This window comes from Phasianus colchicus, chromosome 15, assembly GCF_987193195.1.
Source record: "Phasianus colchicus chromosome 15, bPhaCol1.hap1.1, whole genome shotgun sequence".
Taxonomy (NCBI): domain Eukaryota; kingdom Metazoa; phylum Chordata; class Aves; order Galliformes; family Phasianidae; genus Phasianus; species Phasianus colchicus.
In genome coordinates, this window is record NC_143450.1 from 16,457,953 (window position 1) to 16,481,138 (window position 23,186).

A 23,186-nucleotide genomic window follows, 5' to 3' on the forward strand; every position below is an offset into this window, starting at 1 on the left:
GGGCTGCCGACATCAAAGCGGCCGCCGGGTGATTGGCAGCGCCGGGGAGGGGCCGGGGGCGGGCGCGCACACGCACACACCCGCGCGCACACGAACCCGCGCGCGCACAGCCGAGCGTGCAGCCCGCGCGCGCGGTCGGAGAGGGGTGTTTGCCTTAAAGGGGCAGCGGGGGGAGAGAGGGGTGTGCGGTGCTGCTGGGGTGCGGGGCTGTGATGTGGCGCTGCATAGCATTGCATAGTACAGCATGGCATGACAGTGCGTGGTACCGCATGGCTGGCATTGCATGGTACAGCATGGCATTGCATAGTACCGCATGGCATTGCATGGTACAGCATGGCATGGCAGTGCATGGTACAGCGCGATATGGCATTGCATGGTGCAGCACGGTGTTGCGTTGCATGGCATGGTGCAGCACAGCGTGGCTTTGCATGATAAAGCATGGCATGGCATTGTATGGCATGGTACAGCACAGCATGGCATTGCATGGTACGGCATGGTGTTGCATCGCATGGCATGGCACTGCATGGCATGGCACTGCATGGCAAAGGATTGCATGATACAGCATGGCATTGCATTGCATAGCATGGCATGGTACAGACCAGCGTTGCATTGCATGACATAGTACGGCAGAGCATGGCATTGTATGGTACAGCATGGTGTTGCATTGCATGGCATTGCATGGTACAGCACAACACACATTGCATTGCATGGCATTGTACAGCACAGCGTGGGGTAGCATGGCCACGACATGACACAGCACAGCATTGCATGGCACCACTTGGCATGGCTAGAGGCACAGTGAAGCTGTGTAAGTTCATTTACATGCACACCCGTGTGCACATCTGTGCACTTATGCTTACCTCTGCTCACACATCAGTGCACACGTACACACACATGCATTTGCACACACACACCTGTTCACACACGAGTGCTTGCACACTTGTGAGCATACACTTATCTGCTCACACGCATCTGCACACACATCTTTGTACCCAGCTCTGGCACAGCACGGCACGGTATGATATGGGACGGTGTGGTATGGCATGGCATGGCATGGTACAGCACAGCAAACTGTATGTGTATGTAGGTGCTAGTGTGCACACACTCCTGCACACACATCTGCATGCATGGTTCTGCACATACAGCAGCATATGCACCTGTGTACACACACCTAGCTGTGTGTGCACTCTTCTGTGTGCACACAGCCTGTACATGTGCACCATCACACTACTCCTGTGCTGCTCACACTATAGATGTGTGTATGCCCACACACACCAATACACACACACAGACTCATGGAATTTCCTGAGTTGGAAGAGACCCACATGGATCATTGCATCCAACTCCTGGCTCACCGTCAGCACCCACTGCACACTCCTGACACACATCAACACTTGCACACCCACACACACCACTGCACACAGCAGCACCAACCAAGGCACAGCTGCACACAGCAGCATGCACAGCCCCGCACGAGCACTGCACACTCACAGCTGCTCACAAATGTTCCAGCACAGATCAGAGGGCAGAAGTCTTTGCACACATCTGAAGGCGCACACGTGTGCACACGCAGCAGTGGCACCTCCATGCAGGCAGTGCACATGCGGGTGCACACACACACCCTGCCGTGCACTGTGCAGCCCACAGACCCGGCTGCGATGTTGGGTTGCAGAAAATGCTCAGCTCCGAGTGGCCCCGAGGGTCGGGCAACCCGAAATGAACATCTTTGCAGCCAATGTGAAGGCAGCAGACACTTCTGTGTCGGCGTCAGATTTTTTTCTGAAGCAGTTCCCATGGAAAAGGAAACTCCCCATCTCCTCTGATCGCGTACGACAGGTCCTGTGCATGTCTCCGGTAGCTTGAAAAAACACACCGATATTTATTTTCCTTAATTAAGATTGCATAAGATAGCCCTGGGTCCTGGAGACTTTTCTACAGACTGTAATGACGCCATGTAAATTGTTTTTTATGACCCAATATACTACATATTGTCGCATTCAGCCCTTGAATAGGAAGCTAAAAATCTCGGTCCCTATTTTTCTTGTTAATTAGGGTATTATTACTATGGATATAATCTCATTACTTTGGGGGGAGGAGAAGAACTAGTCGGAGCCACTTTGAGAAGTGCTGAATGTATTTAAATGAAGCAAAATCCTTCTTTCTGCTAATTGCTGCTCTTGCACACTCCTCTTATTTCGGGGGCTGAAGGAGATGGGATGGGGGGGGGGGCACAGCGTGCATCTCTGCTCCCCCACCCCATAGGAAACTCCATCTGTGGATTTCCATCCCTTTAAACAACACTAAATAAAAAGAAATACTCTGCAGCCACTCGGAGCGAGAATGATTTGAATGAAATATTTGCTGCTTTCAGATTTTTTAATTTTTTTTTTTTTTTCCTTTTCAGATGATCCTCTTGTTTTGCATGTGAAAAAAATCGTCTGAGATTTACAGCCCTCCCAAACGGAGATAAAGCCTTGGCAATGAGTTGGAAACCTGTTGTAATCTGTGATCCAGGAAACAAAGAGCCTCATTAATGCAGAGACTTTGGTGAGCCTTTGATGTTAGCTAGCATAGCATTCACTCTCGGTTCCATTTGCATTTAAACATTCATAAAAACATCATCTCTGCTTCCTTTGCCTTAAGCAATTTAGGAGTAAAGTATAGCTTCTATTTAAAGAAACCCACTGTGGTGAGGCTCAGAATACAAATATCACATAATCTTCAAGCAGAGCAAATATTTTATCCTACATTTCTGGTGGGCACGTTTAATAATGTTATATTTAAGACCCAAAATAAAAGATCTGTCTTATTTTCATTAACCTTACGCCACACATTCGAAGGAAAAGAGAAAAGGGGCCCGGTTCATCCTAAATGTGCTGCATGCCAGTTTGGGGAAGGAAGGGAATGCGGAGGATTTGACATTATTCACAGGAGCTGCATTTTTCCAAGCGGGATGCCTCCAGCAAGGTGTCCAAATCCCTGTTTAGACACACAGCCATGGAAATTTTAGAACAACTTTTTATGGGTTTTATTTTATTTTTTTTAAAACGCGTGCAGTTTTCTGAACCATGGAATCATCATCCTGGGGTTATAACTAAAGTGAAAATAAAAGTAAAACACTAAAAAAATCAGCACATGCCCAATGCATGGGGCTTTTTTCCATGAGAAGCCACAGACATCACCTGGAGAGAGTGGGGAACTGGGGGCATCGCTCTGGAAACAAGGGCCTGCCCACCACTGTGTTTTCAACAGCATTGTTCAGCTGTGGAATGGGGTGAAATACACCCAAGTCAGGCTGATGTGGCATTAGGAATCCCCAGCTTTGGTGTCCACACCACTGTCCCATTATCACAGCAGTGTGAGCTATGGGTGGTCCCACATCACATCGGGAGCTCCTTCTGTGCTGGAAGCAAACACGAGGGAACCTCCAGGTTGGGTGAGTCAGTTCAGCCAGAAGGTGTTTTAAGCGTTCTGAGCGAGTTTCCTATACAGTGAATATCCAAAATTGAAATGGAAAACACTTAAAAACAACTTTACCTTGGATAAAATATTTCTGGAGCTGGATCAAAGGAAAACAGAAAGTCTGGCTCGCTTGTCAGATCCTATCTGCAGTGAACTTCAAGGTTTGAGTTGTATTATTTACATGGAAAAGGTCCCAAGAAACCAATTTGGCACTAAGTATCTTCATTACGTTTTTTCGCTTGTATGGGTGATTAAATCAATCTAGGGTTCCTATTTTAATTTTTTTCTGAAAGGTGCAGCCATCTGTGAACTGAGGAACTTTTCTGATGTCACCTCTGTGCCTCAGACACACACTCTTTGCTTTTTTAATAAGGAGACATTTAAAACAAGGGAGGATATTTGTTCTCACTCATAGAGCTTCTGTCTTTCCTGTAAGTGTGCAGAACTAAAGGTGTATAATAACCTTTCAGAAATATATTAATGGTGACACCTATGGATAACTGTGATCTGCACTCACCTATGGCCCAGTCTGTTTGTCTGTCAGTCTGTCTGTTCCCTGTCCTGCACTTATCAGCACACAGATGGACATTGTGTGGCTTCACCATGTGCATTCCATTGAATGAAGCCTCCTCCAAAGCCAATGTAGATGGTGCTGCTGGCTCCACTGGGAGTGGAATTTCACTCTCTGCTCCTTAAAAGGGGCTTCAGACGCAAGCACTCAGATTTATTTAATTTAGCTTATTTGCTTTCTCAGGTTTTCATTCATTTAATAGGAGCAGTTTGGATTACTCTCTCTGGATGCACTTCATCCTCTCCTACATGCCTATTTAGTGCAAGGACCACATCTACCACTGGCAGGCTGATCATCCCCATCTGCTTTCCTATCTCATTGCATCCGGAGCCGATACATTTCCCGATACGTGTCTACATGCTTCAAACGATGCTTTGATTCAAGAACAGATTTCTCAGCCTGTTTTTCATAGCCAACTAATCAGTTCTGCACTAACAGAGGAACCTCCTAAATATTTACCATTCTCTCAGAAACTCATGCACGGGTGCCCCGTAAGGACGGCCTGATTGATAGATTGGCAGCGTGGATTTTTCTGATGAGACGGAAAAGCTCCCACTTGTTTTCCGGCAGGGAGCTCCTGGAGGACGGGCTGCTACCAGCTGAACTAATCCTGGCAAGTGACCAGCGTAAATCAGGCCACTAAAAGCTCTGTTTTGCCCAAAGGGGTTTACACTGGTATAATTACCTTGGCGTAGTCATAGCAGGAATATTTCCTTAGTCTAGACAAGCTCTAATGGGTAAAATAGATTTATCGTTTGCAATTGAAACAACTCGACCCAGCGAAGACAGCACAAAGCCGTGCTGCCTTCCTTCCACTTTGCCACCCCTTGTCACAGTGCTGGGTGCAGCAGGGCTCCAATCTGGAGCCCCTCTACTTGTAGGTCTGTGATAGAAAAAGGGGAAAGGCAGTCACTCATACATTTTCCCGCTTGTTTCACTTATCTTAATCCTGCACGATCCTAAGTACTTGTTTGACTTCATGCCTTGATCTGAGCAGCCTTTACTGGCAGCTGCCGAAAGATTGTTTTAAAAATACCAACAAAACATTGACTTCTTGAAGTCATGATATTTAGGTTTTTCCCCAGTGTGTACTTGCTTTTCTGGAAGCATTTCCGGCTGTTGGGACTGCAGATCCCCTTTTCACCCTTGGGAGGCCCTGCAGCATCCTGCATCTCTGGGAAATCCGAGTGAGAGAGGGTAAGCTTTCTAAAAAGGCTTTATTGGATGTAAAATGCCAACCTCTGAAATCCAGCTTGGTGGCTGTGATCTTCGGATACCTCCCTGCATGCACAGCACAACGTGGCACAGAACACTGTCAAATCTCACTAGCATAATTTTTGGTTTTCCCTGTTAGAAAATCCCCTGTTTCAATATTGTCAGGATGTGAGATGGTCTCTTTGGGCAGTTTTCACTTAAAAAGTCCTTTCTTTGCTTCTGATACAAGCAACAGTTCAGATTCTTAAAGGACTTTGAAGACTCACCTGTTTTTCACTCTGTTTTGTTCACCTTGTGCTTTCAGATCTGGATCAACCAGCTGGCATCGTGCTTAATATTCCTCATTACTTTCACTGCTCGGTTCTCAGGCACTTGCCCAATGCTGAAAGATTTGAGTTTCACACAGGAAGGAGCGTGTTTATTTGTTTACAAAAACACTTTTCCTGAGCTGCATCCTGTGGTCATACAACCATCCAAGCAGCCCCAGCTCCACTGAGTCATCTCTCTAAATTAAAAGGATCTATGAAGATGGATTTGCAGAATCATGCTCATTGCTTCCACAACCGCTTTTCTGTAAACCATAGGGAAAAGCATGTTGATTTTTGGGACGATAAAGCTTTATTTTCACCAGTAGAAAGTGCCACTTTCCTTTTCTTTCCTCCAACAATGTCCTTTACATTCCACACCCATCGAAGTCGCCCCTCGCTGTACATTGCTGGCTTGTGACAATCCACGCGAGGTACACTTTGTCCTGGGATTCTTGTTTGTACATGGGATGGAACAAAGTACAGGAGAAATCCAAATATTGTCCTTTGGGCTTCGGCACCGGGTGGGGATGCCATCCCAGCTGCAACTGATCTTCGTTAGGAGGATCTCATGCAGAGGCAGCCTCCAATCACCTACTTCTTCCCTTCTTGTACATCTTCCACTGAAGACAGGGCAGAGTAATTTCATGCATAGACATTCCCTCAGCCCACTTCCATCTCAGTGGGCCCATTTATGGAAGACAGCCCTGTTGTTCTGAGGGCACTAACCAGAATCATTTCCAAAGAATGGGTTAGATGGACCTAACTGTGGATTATCGCTGACAACAGGCTGGGCTGCAGCAATGAACTGCTGAACTGAGTGGCAGAGAGTGACCTGCTAGTCTGGCTTGAGTTGTCAGAATCTGGGACATCTGAATAGAGAAATGCTGTCTCTGGGTGCTGAAGAGAGAGGAGCAAGACCCAAAGTGCGGACTGTTTCATTGAGAAAGAGGTACCAGCAGGGACTGGTGCTGCTGGGAAAAGGGGAAAGGGTTTGGGATGATTACGACAACCTTGGCTGCAGCTCTTTCTGTGATCCCCGCATTTGCACATCAAACTCCTGCAGAACAGAGCTGGAGGCCTTGGCAGTCTCCTGCCTCACGCAAACGTCCATTTGAGTCACACGGCAGGAAACCCACCCTGGTTCTCTGCAGATTGATCACCCCCTTTCCAAAGCCTGAGTTATGCAGAAAGAAAGGGTGAAAGAAATGGAAACAGCTGGTAGGATGTGAGACTAAAAGGAAATTATCAGGATGAGGGTGATGAGATAGGCTGGCCAGATCAGAAGCCAAAGGAAAATGATTCCAGTGGTCTAAGAGCCACCCATATCATTTGAGACACACAGACCACTTATGATGCAGTTCTGCCAGCACCATTTCAGGTCCATGGCAAAAATGAAGCAGGGAAAAGAACATGGAACTAGATAGGAAATTCTGAATTTATGAATGTTCCCACCTAAATCATTGAGAGGAAGAAAAAACTGAGCACATTTACAGCTCTGAATTGTGCTGTTAATGAAAGCTGATCGTTTCATTTAAAAGTTAGAGGACATTTTTATTTATTTTGTGAATGTCATTTATTTCAAATCATTACCAATGACTTTTTAGACACACTCTCAGCAAGCCAGGGCAAGCCTGCTAACTCCGTACTTCTCTGTACTTCAAACTGAAAAGTGAAAGAAGAGTGAAGGAAAGGTGGATGCTAAGGGCAGCCTTGTATTCCCGCACCATGTAAGCCATCCCCCTTATCTTTGCCATTTCTCTCCTGCCAACAGCTCCATCGCCTCTCCTTGTTCAAATGTACATGTGGGTTTTGTGGAAGTACAGCATGGCTGCTGCTGCCTCCATCTCTGCACTTCTGAAGGGGGCTTTTAAAGCAACCAGATTAAAGCAGCATTAAAAGCCATGCTACAAATCCTACCATATTAAGCAAGACAATCCTCAGAGTTGTTTTGGGCTCGCAGAACAGAAGGGGTGCCTTTGAGTTGAACTACATGTTTCAACAGTATGTTGTTCTGAAAAGTGTTGTATATGTGCCGACATCCGCTGCTGGCATGTGTACTGACTGAAGCTTGCCAGCTCCTCCTGATCTGGAAAGAGGAGACATGCAGTGTTAAGTACATGTGTCATCACTACTCATTCCCCCCAACCCCCAGTTTTATCATTTGGTTGTGCAATGTATTTGAGCCAAGTCAGCCCATTTAGCTCAGATGAACTCAGGCCAAATAACTGTACCGAGGCTGACTTCAGGGAGTTGAGAGGAGTTGCTGGAGTAGCTCTTCCACAAGTAAATGCAAACGCTTTTGTGCTCCTTGCTTTGCTCCTCAGACAAAGGGCTTTTGGTAGGGCTGCACTGGAGGGAGAGCCCCTAAGAAAACAAAATCACCACGCAGCTGATTACAGCATGCCACTTCTGACTCTCATCCTGGTAAATCTGACAGGCAAAACAGGGCCAGGCTTCAGCAGGGCTTACAGAGGGGATTCCAAGGAAACCCATGATGCAAGGGATGGTAGGGTGACTCACGAGGTGACACGGGATCTACTTAGTCACGACTGAGCTGGGGTTCTGGTGCAGCGTTAGCATACCCAAACTCGACAGGCTTTTAGACTGACAGTAGAGGTCCTGGGAAAATTTTGTGCTCATATAGATCCCCACATCTTGGTCAAAATGCAGTTGTACTGATTGTGTCTTCCCACTGTAACTGTTTTGGATGGAGTAAATGTAAGGCTATGGCTGTGGTCCACCCCACAGTCCTGAAGAATGACTGCAGCAGGTTGTGACTCTTCAGTAATACGGATGCTAACACCTGTGCAATGATGGCATCAGCTGCAGAGTATTTAGGCAGGAGTCTCAGTGCTTACTGTTCCCAGCTGTGGTGACTGCATTGCTCGTGGCATGTGATCTTCCCCGTGCTAGAACAAGTTGAGTGCGCCTATGGGGCTGCAGACACATCCTGGAGTTTCTGGGCTGACTTGTGAATCTGTTCACTGCCTGCTTGTGCTGTGTGTGGACCCTGGGACAATGCAGGAGCAGCAGATGACTCATTTCTGAAGACTTTGGAGTGGTGGGAGGAGTGCAGCTACATGAGGTACTGTGGTACCAACCAGAAGTGGGTAGAAGTTTTGGTGACTGGAGAAGAAGCGGAGATTTTAGAAGGACAAGGAAAAAAAAACACATAAAAATATGATTATCCATTTTATAGTCTAAATGTGAGTTATGTTATGAGATGCTTTCATCTCAGTATAGGTTAGCATTCCTCAGCTTATTATATTTGTATATAAATATTTTTCTTGAAGTGAAGTCAGCCTCATTGAGAGTAGGAACTATTCTATGTCACTTTTTTAATACTGTAATATATTTCCCCTAGTTAATCATTCCTTTTTCTAAATATAAATTTCCTTTCCTTTTCTTTCAAGTCCCTTAAAATGTGAGGGCCTGCTTTCCTCTTTGACCTTCTCTAACAAGCAGACCCTTGAAATGCAGTGTTTCCAGAAAGCAAGCTGGAGAAACAACAGATGGATTTAGTAAATCACAGCTTGCAGATGAGTTGTATGAAAAGTAAGTTTGGGATGAAGACTTAAAATACATGGAGATCTTTTGTGCTGCAGCTTGTTTCCTTGCTGTCAAATGCTGCCTGCTAAATGCATGACTTGTGTGATGTTAGTTTTCTTCATGGATTGATTGGGACAAGCAGTTCCACACAAATAAGCAGCTCCCTGGGTCTCAGCCTGCAATCTCGCTCAGACAGAAGACTGTGTCCTCTAGGTATGTTTCAGTACTTTGCATTTCTTTTATTTGCTGAAACCATTCTGTCAGACTACTTACACTGATCAGCAGATCCTAAAACCTGTTTGTGGTTTCCCAGGGATTTCATAGACAAATTAGTGTATGTGTATTTGCAGGACAGGTGACTCCTAAATGTTAAAACTGCAGTTTATAATCAAAGTGCCTTTCTTGTAACAATAATCTTGAGATAAGCATTTGCTTATATTCTAATGTGATAATCCTTTCTGGGATTAACAACTCATTTCTGAAAAGTGTGGTCTCGGTCCTGCAGACCTTGCTGACAAGTAAATCTTGCTGAGTTCATGAGGCATAAGGGCTGCAGGAATGGATATTCATCTCAATAGGTTTCCTCGATGTGATTTAAGCGTTGCTCTGAGGTCTGAAACTCCATAATGTGCTTGATATGGAATAGCAGCAGTAAGTTGTCATTGTGATCAAACACAAATTTTTCTGTAGGGAAGCATAAATCATTTGCATGGGTGTGATGAATGCTTAAAGGGAATTTGATAAATTGCACGTTGAACACTGGGAAAATTTCTGAAAAGGATCCGTGGTGTTCTTTGCAGCTTCAGAAGCTTAGTATTAAAAAGAGCTTGACACTGGTTCTGGTTATTGTGTAGTATTAAGCCTTCTGAAATGTATGCATTCAGGATATCACAGCAAACAATATGAGATCTGGTGGGCTCATAACTTTTTTGTTTTCAAACATAAATAAGGACTTCTCATCTCATATTCAGATGAAGGTGAATGGACTTTAGTGTCTTTCTATGCTGTCTGAGTTTGCAGTTCTTGAAGCCACGGGAACGTCACCAATTTTGTGACAGACTTCAGTGAATCTCTGTATCAGGATTTTGCATGGAACTAATATTGTTCAGTCTGGGACTTGCAGGTTTAGTTAAGATATGATTTGCTTTTGAAAGGAAAAGATGCACTTGGTGAAGATGAGGATGGTAATAACAATGGTCTTGTCAATAGTTGGGGAATGTGCATAATGCTCTCAGTGCTGCTTTCTGCTTGACCTGTGGATGCAGGTGGCAGTACTGCAGCTGTGGGTCATTACTGCCCACTGTGCTGTGCCTCATCTTGGCATGCTGCTTGGCTCCTATCCCCATGCACGCCCTGGCTTCCAAACAAAGGAAACCAGAGCACATGGGGGAAGGGTTTGCATGCAGATCTCCTCTAACAGAGGCAATGCGGGGCAAGGGTGTATACCTAAGGATGAAGATTGCAGGGTGTACTGCAGGGAGCATCTGCCCAGCAGTGCAGATACTGCCTCCAGGGAACCCTCCTTTAGAAGAGAGTCTTCTTGCAGAGCAGGTCTCAGTGTGACAGCACTCAATGCACAGGTAGCATCCAATGGCCAGGCTATGAATATATGCTTATGCTTGGTAATGGTGTTAAAGACTGCAACATTTTCCCGTAACAGATAAAGGCAGGACTGCTTCTATGAGGAATGATCAGAGAATGCAAATTTAACCGCACTAAAACACCAACTTCAGCCTGTATCAGTGAGCTTCTTCCAAGGCTGTCAGTGTGAGTGAAAATACCACCTTTTTTTCTTTTTAATTTCCCCCTTTTGAAGAGGATCATCCCATAACAGTTATCTGCATAGTAGGTTTCTCTGCATTCCTAGGGTTACTTGCATGTAAAAGGGCTGCAGCAATACACAAGGACAGAAATAGTTTCTCCATGATGTGATTTGTTGCTGCCTTAAGGTTTGCAGCTCTATACTATGGGTACTTGATGTAGACTATCAGAGTTGTTGCTGTAACTACACAAAATACTTAGGCCACTCACAGCAAGGCTGCCTAATGGTTTTGGATCTGAAATGTCCAGCTGAAACTCTACAGAGAACTGCTGAGGGAGGCAGAATGTAATTATTCCTGTTGGAGTCTGGCCAGGTTTCCAAGGTTAACACCTTTCATCTTGACATCAAATCTTTAATGACCACATGTGGCAAAGACATTTGTTTAACATCTCGTTAGGGAACACAGCAGATCCAGCATTACCATGCCCCTTTTATAGTACTGGAGTATGGGTCTGAAAGAAAATGGCTTTCAAAGATTCCCGTAATATTTCATGGACAACCACATGTTTCCTCTAGAGATTTCATTGAGTATTAGTAGGATATAATGGTCTGATTTCTCTCTTTTCCAAACGATCTGGTCGTCTGTCCTTCTTCACAAGTTAATGGCAAGCACTGCAATTGCCTTTGTTTCTAGGTTGCCAAATAAAATAATTAGAGAACTAAGTGTTGTGATTTTGGAGAGATAAGCTAGAAAATGAAGGGGAGTGATGACAGGATGTTCTCACAGCGCCAACTAAAACACTGCTGAGGAGATTCAGCACAACTTCCTGGAGAACCAAGTAGACTGGAGATTCAGAGGGATTCTCTCAAACTGAGGAACCTTAGAAAGGCTCCTTTCTGCTACTTAAGCATATGGCATGTGCAAGCACTCCGCAGTTCATACTCCTGGCTGTGACTTCTTTGAGCAGTGCATGTCATTTAGGAAGAGGATGAAATAATCTGAACCATCCTTAAAGAAGATATTGGTGGTATCTGAGATGGTCCAGTTGAAGCGAAGAGTCACTAGTTGCATTTAGCTGTTAACTGATCCTGTTTAGGACATAACAAAGACTTCTCTGTATGACCACTGAACATTTTGAACTTGCCACTCTTTTAAAGAACAAATAAACAACAATCCCTTAAATGAACAAACAAAGAAAAATGCCCCAGCCACCAAGATGTGAAAGTCTAGCCCAGCACTTTACACCTGCTGCTCTTCGGATACTTTGCTGTGAAAGTACGTGAGAACTTCCACTTCATGTACTGGGGAAGTAAAGCTTAGACAGAGGTTATTTGTAAAATGTTGGTCACAGCCTGGTGCAAGTCTGTTTCTAAGCTTTTCTTATACTATTGATATTGTTAAAAAAAAAAAGCAAAAGTGGATTTTTTAAATAACAATCTTCTGTGCTCAATGTGAATGTGTAGGGGTTCTGTGCAATAGATCTCTGTTCACATGGGATGAAGTGCAATGAAATTCTGACTTGTGAACTGAAGCAAGGCTAAATTTAGACTCAATTCTCCCCTTTGGCAGGCTGTTTTGTTTTCAGATTATTGGTATTAATCTGTTTTTAACCAGTCTCATTGGTAATCTGCTAGACTAGTCAGTCAGTCCAGGGAGATGTGACCACAGTGGCTTTCAAACGTAGAGATGAAAGGAAAGGACATTGGAGAATCCAGGGCAATGTAGCTGATGATTACACAGATCTGACCATCTTGAAATGACGTTAGGATCATCTTGTTTATTAAAATAGGGGTATCCATTGTGAAACACTTTTCCTTCTGTCACATTGGTTGTGGCTGAACTGTATGTGGACTAGAGTGGTCACAGGCAGGGGCTGATGGTTGGAAAGATGATCTTATTGGTCTTTCCAGTGTTAATGATTCTATGGCCACAGTCCTCTCCCACCTCCCAGAGCTGTGTGCCCTGTGGTGAGCGTGCAGTGCTGCATGTGGGGCTGATGGCAGCAAAGTGGCCACCCTTCCCCTCCAGCCCCGGTGCTGGACCTAAAGACAAGATGGCTGACAGCCAGTTGGCCAGGCGGGAAGAAACTGAGACAAAACCAGCCCTGTGCTGTGTTTCTTCCCTGCTTGGGATGCCAAGCAGGCTAAATGCAGACAGACGAGGTGTTTCTGGTGATGTGTGATGCTGCCTGCTGTGGACCGGCTGCTGCCTGGCCGGGCGTGGAGCTGAGGCCTTCACTGGGAGCACGCTGCCTGCTGGGTGCCATCTGCGCCTGTGGGGCGGGCGGGGGCGCAGGACGGCCATGGCCTCCATCCTGCTTGAGGAGCAAGGATGTCTTCACTTGTTTGTTTCAAAGCTTTTTTTTTTTTTTGTAAGTTTCGTGTTTTTTTTTTTTCTAATCAAATACCTTAATTTTTTTGCCTGCCTGCAGTCCAGCAACTTCTGTAAACTCACGTTGGCAGAGCTAACAACAGGTTAAATGAAGTGACTAATTGTTTTAATTCATCGGCTGTTCATTGCAAGAGCAATTACAGTTACAGTGTTCTGCCCCCCAAATGAGGGCCAGATCCTGTAGTCATGTATGATTTATGTTACCTGCCTCCCTGTTGGCATTCTTTAGCACAGAGGTGGCTATACCCAGAGTCCAGCCCTTGGAAAAACTGTGACTTCAAATCCAGATCAGAATTTGGGCCATCCAAAGTACCTGTGTTTTCTCTTGATTCCAAGTATGAGATGAATACGATCTAATTTTGTCATTTTATTTGTTCGTAGGGTGCCAGGAGGCAGCTAAAATGTGAAGAAACCCTCACTTGGCTTTTTCTGCTGAAATGAGTGCAATCCCCGAGGCAGCAGGTTCGTTTTGTGAAGGAGGTGAAGTATTTCTACCTCATTAGTCACTTCAAAAATTATTATTTTCCCACATGTAAGATTTAAGAAAAAGACCTCCTCATAGCAAACCTCAGGTTTCCCTTGCCAAGCACACCCAGCCCTTGAAAGAACCAGTGCTAAAATCTTCGCTTGCCTGTTTTAGTGGTAGGACAGGTAAGCTGCCCTGGGAATGGAGAGGAGTGGGATGATTCCACAAACAAGTAATTCTCAGGGATTTTGTCACTGCTGTGTGGTTGGAAGCTACATCTAGACTGAACTGCTCGGCAGGGATTCTGATGGATGCTGGTGGCTGTGCATGCTGTCTGCTTGGAGCGAAGGGAGTGTTCAGCTCACCGGAGCAGCAGGAGAAATGTGTAGGAAACAAAGCTGCACCATCGTAGGTTCCTCCATTGGTGAGTCTTTTCTGCTTTCTCCCCTCTCTTGTGCCTCTTTGTGCCACCTTGGTGCAGCATAGAAGCACAGAAAATGTCCACTTCAGTTACAACTGAGAGCTGAAATTTAGATAAAAAACAAGTAAAGAGTTTCACTCTTTCACTGTTGAATTCTGGACTTGTATCAAAACTACAAAGTGTTCCTTCATCTTTCCAGTGGGCAGCAAAAAAAAAAGGAAGGCTTTAAAAATCATTGCAGTCTCTAATAGGAAATTTCTTGTTTAATCCAAACTTCATAGCTTGATCCTATTTCTGCACTGCGAGCTACATTTGTGTGTCTGATATCCTGAAATGTATGGTATTCATGCCTAAACCCCTTATCTGCGCCTAGTCCACAAAGCAGCTGTAGATGATAGCAAGTGGTTCATAGAGAAAAAATCAAAGTGAAAATGGTAATCTTAGTGTTACTTTGTACTTGGCAGATCTCAAAACACTTCACAAAGTGAAGGTGCCTCATTTTAAATCCTTCAGCAGCCCAGTGTGCTAGTTAAGCGGAGGGAGGAGAAGCATTTGTTTATAACTGAGCTATTAAATGTAGGATTTGTCTTACAAAGTGGCAGTGTTGCTTTTCAAAGCAAAGTAGGAATGGGGAATATATTCAGGTCCTACAACATTTAAAATGAATGCAAAAATTGCTCCACTTCAATGGGAGAAGGAGGGAGAAAAGTGTTCCTGTTCCAATATCTTCCCTAGTGAGTGTCTTGGTTAGCATCTTCTCAAATGGCAGATATTGTACCTAGGTTTTGGGTATTCTGGAAGTAATATTTGATGCTAATGGGTTGTAAAGTGGTACAAGAAATATGAATCTCCTAACAATTTAATTGCATCTAAAAGCAATGCAATTCTATTACGTCATCAAAACTGCTTTGCATATATATATATTTCTCTTTGCAATGTGATTTATGAGCAGCAATTAACTCAGCCTTTTAACACCACGTGACAGAGGTGTTGCTGGGCCCATTTATGAACTAGGTAAGCTGAGACACAGAGGTGTCAAATGTAGCTTGTCAGTGATGATACCAAAAAAAGAAGACAAGAACCCAGGAATCAAATCATAACCCTTGCTCTGCTGTTGCTAGAAGAGAAAGGAGCACTAAAATCCATTGGACTTAGTACAGAGTCTGGCAAACTTCATAAAATTATAAATGTTTTTAAATGCAGAGAGTTTCTTTAATAAATGACGAATGCAGGAACCTTTTAAAATAATGCTGAAGAAACGCATCTAAGCCATCATGAAGCAGGAATCAAGTCATTAAAAAAAGAAATTGAGCTGGAATGGATAATTCTGTACCTCTGTCAGGCCGCAAGCTTCCTAAATTATTGCAGTCTGACTCTGGCTGAGGTAGCAGAGTCATTATGTTTTATGGTCCTTCCCCTGCTCTGTCTCTCTTGGCCATGCCCACGCTTTGGAAAACTTATAGAACAGTCTGATGCTTCTGACTGAGGAAAGGTGCTCAATGAAGGCAAAGTTTATCTTTGCTTAGCTGAGACTGCAGTGGTACACAGATCTTAACACTGTCCCTCAAATATAATTTTCACTCTCAAATACACTGCATTTGGTGTGTCTGCAACGCGTCTGAGGCCAACAGTAACAGATATGAGCAGTGGCTTGTATGAGCAGACCCTCCTGGGACTATCATCACAAGTCATTCTAGATCGACAAGAAGTGTGCCATATATCAGCTAATTCTGGGATCAGAATATAGCCAGGTAGAAAGCAAGCTTAGAAGCTAAGGGAGAAGGGGATTGCATGGAGGTGAAAGAAGAGAACAATTTAGAAAAATGTCTGAACATCTATTTTACAACACCATGTACAAAAGAAGAAAGGTATAACATCTTATACATTCTTACCTGCAAGTATGTTCACATTAGAAGTGTGCTAAGAATTCCTGAAGATCCACCTTGCTAACCAGTGGGGTAGAGACGTGTGACAACTTAATAAATACGGCGTGGGGACTTGCCATGTGTTTAAATCCTGGGAAGGGAAATGCCTTATTCACATATGAAACTAACAGTTCTGTAGTAGTGGAAATAGTATTTTTCAGCTGTATGGAGATCTCTGCTGTTTGGCAGATGATTTAAGCAGGGGATTTTTTTTTTAATAAAAAAGGAAAAGTAGAATACAGATGCGGGTAGTTAAATATAGGAGATCCTATTTCTGTTTTTAGTGTAAATACATTTATTATTTTTAAATCTGACTCATTTGTAAAGATACTGATCTATATATACATGTATGTAAGAGTCATGCAGTGAGAATTATTCAAGTCCTTGTATGAGTGCAAGCAGTACTTTATAAACTGGTATCAAGATGTTCCACGGTATTGAATTGGGCTACCAGTACAGTTATTGCTGCAGACATGCTGTCTATGCTTATTTTCACATGAAGCTATACTCAAATCTGGGAAATATTTTACCCTTTGCAGGAAAGTACTTAGAATCAGCTAAGTAGGTAATTTGTGCTGAAAAACTGAAATGATATTTTTAAAACCCATCCTCAAAACTGGTCAAAACCAAAGGCAAAAGGGATAGCATTTCAGATCAAATCCAACAAAGCCTGGCAACTCATGAGACTGAATGATCTGAGATCCTGGCATTGCCCTGGGCACTTGATTCAACCCCAAATCCTGCAGACTTGTAGGACAATCCTTGTTGTTTGTTTGGTGTGTTGTTTTTTGGTTTATTTTTTTTTTTTTAACCTCTGGCTGAAGGTGCAAAGTAAAATAGGTCTGTGGTCCAGCTCCCATTAGAGTCTGTGAGAGTTTGCTTACACTGAAGTCACTGAAAAACCCTCAGCAGCTTTAATGGGGGCAGGAACAGGCTCACTGTGATTTAGTCTCAAGTGTTCAGCTCAAGGCAGAAAGACAGGGGCTCTTTGAAAATGACAACCTGTGGGTTTTGGAGAGGTCATTAACATATTTGTCATGGGGGAAAGAGGGTAAATAAGGAACTTGAAAAGAAAGGCAGATATTAATTACGCTTCAGACAACATAGCTGTGTGCTGATGACATGCTGTAGCTCTCCAGACGACTATAATTTGCAAGTGAGCCCAACGAGTATGAGGCTACAACAAGCCAAGCAATTAGTTCCTCCTGAGTTGCAAGAGTGACATCATGTGTGCAAAACATGCCTTCGCCTTCAGCGAACAACACATACTCATTTATTTTTCCTGTAGGGTCACTGCTGTGAGGCCACTAAAGCTATTCTGAAGGAAGCTGATCTTTAGAGTCTGAGGGTCCACAGAGTTCAGAAAAACCTGTATTTCAGGCACCATCTTTCAGCAAAAACAGCTCCTGTATCTGATTTGGTGCCATGTTGTTCCTCTGCAAAGTTCTTGTATAATTTAAGGACCTTAAGTTGTATTTCCAGAGTCTTGAAAATGTATTCCAGCTGAAGGCGTCTGACCCCGATCAATGTGTTTTCTAATGTGGAATTAGTCAGGAAACCCTTGGAAAAGGTGAGGGGTTGCTTTTAGGAGCTCTGTTATGTACAGTCTTCTGGAACAAGCAAAGAGAAACAAGAAGTGCAGTAGGAACTAAATAATTGATTCACAATGTTTATATGCATCTGAGAGATTTGCTGTAGTGTGGTGGCTTTATAGCCTGGATCACAATGTTTTACACTGCATGAGTTTATCAAAGAGGCTATGAGGATCCATCTGATACTCAGGGAGGAATAAATTACGGCATTGATCTATGGAGACAATTGCATTTATTCTTTTAATCATCTATGTGGTCCCGCTGGAGCAGCATACTACTCATGTGCAGTAAATTAAGCTGCTGGAGTGCTCTGTAGAATCATGAGCTAAAAAGTCTTGAAGATGTTTCTGCTCCTTTGTCTGTTAGAAGTGTGATGCAAACGCTGAGTGGCTTTTGATATTTTTTTCTGGTATAATGAGAAAGAAAAAGACAATGTGAATGGACTGGGTATTATGAATGCGTTTCAGTGTGCAAAAAGCTGCTCTATCTTTTGAGGAAAACAGACTAGAAAAGCAACTAGAGCTGTGTCTTGTGTCAAATGGGAGTGAGCTTCCCCATCAGCTGAGCTCCCCACATGGCTGTATGCTTATCCCTGTTGCCTTTCCCATATCTTGACAAGGTTTGGTGTCCCATGTTGGTCATTCCCACAAGTTTGCTGTCGTCTTGTCAAGTTGCTGGGAAAGCTTTTCCTCTTAGTAGCAGCCCAGCCAGGCCCAGGGGGCTCTTGTGCTGTACTTTGTCCTGCAGATCTGCAGGACTCACTTCAGGGTATTTGGGTCTCATCACCCACCCCATGCTTTAAACAATCTGAGTTGGTTTTATGTTTGTTTCTGGCTCAAGAGTTTACGTAGTCCCCAAAAGCTTCTAAAATTAGATCCTGAGGAAAACAGGAACCTGTTCTCCAAAGCCAACAGATTGCCTTAATAGGAGTGATTATTGCTATTATTAAGAATATTAATAATCTTATGTTAACTGAAGGCAGGAATGAAACTGTTCTGAATCTGTTGCTGGACTGCGTCTGGGATTTGTGACGTGTCTTTGTCCTTACAAAGCTGTGGCAAAAGTCATCCAAGTAAAGGAGTGAAGCTGGAGATAAAGAAGCCCCGTGTCAGGTAGCAGTGCCTTCGTGTCCCTGCTGACACTTGGCTGGATGGGTATTTGTGCTGCTTGTGACAACTCATGCTTGCACAGGGACAAAGCGAGCGTGCACAGCATTCAATTCAGTGTTCTGCAGTTAAGTTCCTGTTTTGTTCACAGCACTAGAGGAGGGTGGGCATAGGGGAATGGCAGCAGAAGTGCCCAAGAGGAGGAAAAAAATTCTATGAAAGAGTTCCAACCCTTCAGCTGCAGGGACTTTCCTCCTAACTGAACACTGAGGATCCCTCCATATGAGGCTATTCTGTTCATCTCTTTATCTGTAGCTGCCAGCATGGCCACAGATGTGATAGGGGAAGCCATTGGTTTTGGTGGTGCAGACAAAAGAGGAGTGAGGCGTGTTTGCATGAGCTGTCTGCTTGGCTAACAAGCTCTGTGCAGCCTGGAGAGGCGAACCTCCCACTGAGCCCAAATCTGCTTGCTTCGTGGTCCATTCTGGTTGAATTATTCCTTTGGCAGTGCACCCCTTGAGCTGAACTTTAATAATGCAAAGCCGATGACAGCCTGGTTTAGGTTTTAAGTGCATGGTTTTAATTAATTTCCTACAATTCAAGAGAGAAATGTGTAAACTTGGTCTTTACTGAGTATGGCAGTGCTTTGCATGTGCAGTTGACCTACTGAAATGGTAGATCTCTCTTGTCTGCTGGACACATGGCTCCACATACCAGAGAGACAGAGCTGGAACACTGCGTGTTCTACCTAAAATTGCACAGGGAAAATGAGGTTGTGTTAAGAACTAGGTTGAAAATGTTCAACCTCAACAAATACGTGAGCAGAAAGTGCAACTCTTCTCAAAAACACAACAAAACCGCACCTGCTTGCCTTCTGTTCACCTTGCTTTGCTGGCACACTGTACAGAAGTCATCTCTCCTTTCTTCTGTGTGTGCACCCATGCACACAGCCACCAACCTCCCGCAGAGCAACAAGAGAGAATCTCCTCAGTGGTTTTAATGAAAATGCAGTTTCGTAGCTCTAATGATCAACAGCTGGGAAAATGCGTGCTTTTCTCCTTCATCATCTCTAGACTTGTTTGAAAGGTCTTTGTTTTGTGGCTTTGCTGGGTGGCTTTCCTGATGAACTGATTTAAAAGATCATTTAATTTCTTCGAAGACCATAGTGGTGTTACCATAGAAATACGTTAGCTGCAAAACAAGGAATAATTAGTTTACGTTGATTCCTTTGTGTCTCCTAATTTCTTCCATTCAGGATTTTTAAGCATGTAATTAAAGGGATTATTCAGCTTTGTGATTTATTCCCTTCCCCCCCCCCCCCCTCCATAAATTCATTTAAAGACAAAACTCTGATGTCTGTAGAGCATAAATAATAATGATTATATGTGGTAATGAGTACAACCTGTTTGTCCACATAGCAGAAAACAATGTGTTTTCTGTCGGAAGCCTGCAATGCTGACTAGTGGTCACTCTCAGCTTCAGCTGTGGCATTCCCAGTTATCTGCTTCATCCTTTGTGGGTGCTCAGCTGGTTACCCTGAACAAAACCCTGCTGGGAAGTGGCCTTCTCAAAAGCACTGCTGGATACCTTCTGTGCCATCAACGTGATGGGAAGGGCATCATACAGCTCCAGGAGTTTCTAAGGTCAGGTGACAGTTGCTCAAGAATGTGGACTGTTGCAACACTGGGACTTGAGGTGGTTATTTCACACAGCTGCCCTGGCAGAGCATGCTGAGTAGGCAAAGCTCTGCCTGGCTGTATGGGAGGGCTGAGACCGGCAGGGCTCTGCAGCGACGTGATGGATTGAGCTTTTGGCAGAATGGCACCTTTCTCCCAACATGGCAGTGGACATCAGATTCTGGTTCAGGATGGTTTGCCCCAGTCCTCTTTTATAGCAGAATTCAGAGGTGAGGGGCATATAGCCAGCACTTGATCTGGCAAGTGTGCTCCAAGAATTCTGCTGAGCCAAGCCCAGGCAAAACTACAGGTGCTACACGGTTCTGTTCAGAGCTGGATTCTGCTATGCTCTGGTCCAAACAGAGGGGCTCTGGTATGCACTAAATGCAGTCACTTGCAAATGGATGGCAATGTAGAGCTTTACTAGTTTGGATGTTGGGCTTTAAAGTCTACATCAGCCCATCTTTTTGTGCTGTATTCCTTCTTTGATCACAGCTTCTTAGCTTCTCAAATATTTTAAAAATCCTATGTTTCACCTGGGGACGAGAGCTCTGAAGTTCGACTAAAGCAGTATCCTGCACCGCTCTTTTCGCTCTGTTCTCTTGCAACCTGCGTTTCCTTTCCAAAACACAATTGTTGGCTCACGGATCTAAATACGATTTCGGCGGGGCTGCGCTGCAGCGCCCTCTGGCGGCCGGAGGTGGAGGCGGCTTCTCCCCGCGCCGCAGCGCTTCGGGCGCAGCCCCCGCTCATCCCACCCGCTTCGCTCTGCCCACGCCTTCAGCGCCTTCCGCTCTTGTACGAATCTCATTCACCCCTTGGTATTCAGTGCTTAATGTTCAGTGGGTCTTGTATGTTTTGCATGCGCTGTGTGCTTTAGCTTCTTGAAATATTCATTTCCTATGCTGACTTTTGGTAATAGTACATAATATCCGGGAATGAACGTTTAGGATGGAGCATTCCACTTACTGCATTTCTTACACAATTATGAGTTGTTTACCTTAAACATTATTCTAAGGAGTAATGAGGAAAAAAAAAAAGTAAAGAAAACTCTGGTTAATAACCTGGGCAAAGCAATTATCCCACTGAGTCTCTTTATTGAATCATGTATGCAAAATACAGCAAGTTTTCATAACAGATGTGTTTAATCTTGATGCAAGGCTTGGTTTTAACTCCACGATGTCTTGCAGTTCTGTGCTTGAATAGAAGATTCCGAGCTGGAGGCCTCTGGGATCAGAAAGAAGACTTTGCTGTTGTGGAAGCTCCTTACATTTTCTCATTGTCCAGTGGTTGCTTTGGAAGCTCTCCTGCTGTTTCTTGAAGTAAATGTCAATATGAGAGTACTGTGTTTTTTGTGTTGCAGATGTAAGCTCTGGCAAAGGGAGAACAAGCCAGCGGCGTGCATTGCTCCAGAGCTTCACTCTTTTGGGGAGAGGAGAGCATGTGGCAGCTCCTCCTGCTCTCTGGCTGCTGTTTGGAGTAATGCTGCTACCCGTGCAGGACTGCTGCTGCTGTGGCAGTATTGGTCAGATGTCCTGGAGCTCATGGAGCTGCCTGAAGCTGGCCATGCAGAGACCCTGAGGAAAGGCTGCCTTAAAAGTGAATGTGTTCGACTTTACTGCGTCGCATCCCACACACTGTATTCAGGTGTAAATAGAGCATTAGATCCTGAAGCTGGTAAAGCATTAATGGGTCACTCAGTGTCCCCACTTCACAAAGACTGAGCCCTTTACTAAATATTTATTAGGGTTTTATCCTAATAAATATTTGTCTTTGAATTCTCCAGTGAAGGAGTTTCTGCATATGACCCTTTTGCCCCAAACTATTTTATATTCTAATGTTCTTTCCTAATTTTCTTTTCCTGTATTGAGCCTAAGTTTCATTCAGCTGCTTCTACTCCCAGTTATCCATCCCAGCCTGACCACTTCCCTCTTCTCTGAGCTTATACCTGTCAGATATCCCAAATGATTTCCCTTGGTCAAAGACACATATATGCAATTCCTTAATCTCCCCTCTGCCATTCATTCCACCCCAGCTCTTCGTTATTTTGCTAGCTCTGCTCTGAACCCTTTCCCATTTATCAATATCATTTTCTGACGATGCCTCAGCTGCACACGGTGCCCTGCTGCCCATGGACACAGCCCAGGAGCTGTGCTTTGTGCACAGACCCTGCTGAGCCCATTATCTCAGTTCTGCCCTGCAAACAGGAGCCCAGCACGTCACATACTGCTTGCTGGTAAATACTGGCCCAGAATAAAGCATTGATGGCTGAAGACAGATAGTTTTTCCTAATCACTTAAAAATCCTTTTCTGAAAGGCTGAAAGCTGTGCTTGCACAGCCCTGCTGCAGCGGCAGCAGTTGCTGAGGCACAGCTCGAAGTCATGCAGCTTGCTTTTTAAATGACTGTTTATTTTCCATTGATATTGTGTGTTGAGTGCAGAACACGGTCGGTGCTTTCACTGTGCATGTCTCATACGTGCTGGGATTCTTGCTGTTGTCTTAACAATAAGGAAATGCAGTGTGTGTCTGATGGGGTGTGGTGGCTGTGCCTGAGTTGTTGTTTTAAGGGCTTTTAAGCTCATCCGGAAAATAAATGGTTAGAGAGTCTGCAAGCAAAGTTTTTGGGTAAAAACTTTTTGAGACTTGACTTTGGCTTAGTCTCTGATATAACGTTTGGGTTTCTTTCTGTAATGGGCAAGGAAGGCTGGAGAAATGTATGTTTAGGAGTCTTTTTATAGTA

The 23,186-nt window shown here is 44.3% G+C and overlaps 1 long non-coding RNA gene across 1 annotated transcript; it reads left to right on the forward strand.

Annotated features, from left to right (window-relative positions):
- Nucleotides 1-5,783: 5,783 nt before the first annotated feature.
- On the forward strand, nucleotides 5,784-22,846 carry LOC116232220 (uncharacterized). Its single transcript, XR_004167631.2, has 4 exons — nucleotides 5,784-8,641; nucleotides 13,641-13,721; nucleotides 14,025-14,149; nucleotides 21,809-22,846. It is a non-coding gene; the product is annotated as an uncharacterized LOC116232220 (long non-coding RNA).
- The last annotated feature ends 340 nt before the right edge of the window (nucleotides 22,847-23,186 follow it).